Source organism: Ylistrum balloti, unplaced genomic scaffold (genome assembly GCF_031769215.1).
Source record: "Ylistrum balloti isolate Yb309-2 unplaced genomic scaffold, AGI_CSIRO_Ybal_v1 Utg370948, whole genome shotgun sequence".
NCBI lineage: Eukaryota > Metazoa > Mollusca > Bivalvia > Pectinida > Pectinidae > Ylistrum > Ylistrum balloti.
The window spans coordinates 820,143-821,997 of NW_026782534.1; positions in this window are offsets into that span (position 1 = coordinate 820,143).

The window sequence follows — 1,855 nt, forward strand, 5'->3', positions numbered from 1 at the left end:
TTTCATCAGACCACCCCTTCAAAGGAAAAGTAACAGAGAGTATTGAATATCAATGAAAATATTACACTGAATTAATAAATTCTGGTAATCTGTATCAATGATACAAACATTTGCAACCTAGACAATGAAGAAATGGAGAATTTTCATGAAGAAAATATGTAAGAAATGATATGAGCAGTCTTGAAAAGTTTGATGTCCATAAATCATGGAATTTCATGAGCTTAACAGTCGTTTTGGTGAAATGTGTTTCTTTTCGAATATATTACTTCAATTTCACAAATAGAACATTTGAAAACAAAATAATATTGCACTAGATCATAAAGAAAAGTGATTTAGAACATGAGATCTTTGTTCAGATCATTCATTTAGATAAAAGATAATTCAATTTGAAGGGAGATAACTCTAATGTGAATGCCTACTATAATCTTGTACCCACATTTCCATTCAAATTAAACAGGCAGAAAATAAATCTTATCAATAAGTTAAACTTGTTGTCATATAGTTTTAGTTACAGATGTATACAGACTTACTTTCGATTTTGTTCTTTTTGAAAAGAAAATGTGGAAAATGTGGGTTAAGTTTGCTGGCTTTATGAAATTAATTACAAATATGTCCACTTAAGTGTCCTCTTTTTAAGAATTTAAGAACAGAAAAAAATGGGGGGAAAAATACTGGACATGAAATGTAACAATTTAGTTCTATTTTGAAATCTGCAAAAGTGGAAAAACGGCGAAACTTTAGTTCATCTGCACTAGGTATTGTGTTATCTCCCTTGTAGACCAGTCTTGTATGATACATATAAACAGGGTATATTGTCAGATCTGTTATTGTATAAGTTAACAAATGCTTCAGTAACGACCATTGTAGCCATTTTTTGCAATAACATCACAAAATTTATTTTATGTGGAGTGTCAAGTGCCTCAAAAAAGGAACTTTTAATATCTTTATAGAGTTGAACATCTTGTGGAGTGTACCATTGACAAGTATTTTGTGAAATTGTTATATTTGTAGTAATGTGGTTAATCATTTTACGGGAATTGTCTGATATTTTAGAGAACAATACCATTTTTTGTGAATTATCAAAAATTATATATATTATTATATATTTAGCTTATCACCTCCTAACATTGTAAGTAGTACTTCAGGGGGATGTTGCCCCTTCATCTGTTGTCATGGTGATGTACTATGTTGACCAATTGCATCATTCAAATGCATTTTCATGCTGTCCTCATGTCTCATTTGTCAGTCTCCATATACTTTTTACTAAATACAGCCAGACTGGACATCCTTATTACAGATATACATGTTACTAAACACAGGCAGACTGGACCTCCTTATTACAGATATACATGTTACTAAACACAGCCAGACTGGACCTCCTTATTACAGATATACATGTTACTAAACACAGCCAGACTGGTCCTCCTTATTACAGATATACATGTTACTAAACACAGACAGACTGGACCTCCTTATTACAGATATACATGTTACTAAACACAGGTAGACTGGAACTCCTTATTACAGATATACATGTTACTAAACACAGACAGACTGGACCTCCTTATTACAGATATACATGTTACTAAACAGCCAGACTGGACCTCCTTATTACAGATATACGTGTTACCAAACAGCCTGACTGGACCTCCTTATTACAGATATAAATGTTACTAAACACAGGCAGACTGGACCTCCTTATTACAGATATACATGTTACTAAACACATGCAGACTGGAACTCCTTATTACAGATATACATGTTACTAAACACAGCCAGACTGGTCCTCCTTATTACAGATATACATGTTACTAAACACAGACAGACTGGACCTCCTTATTACAGATATACATGT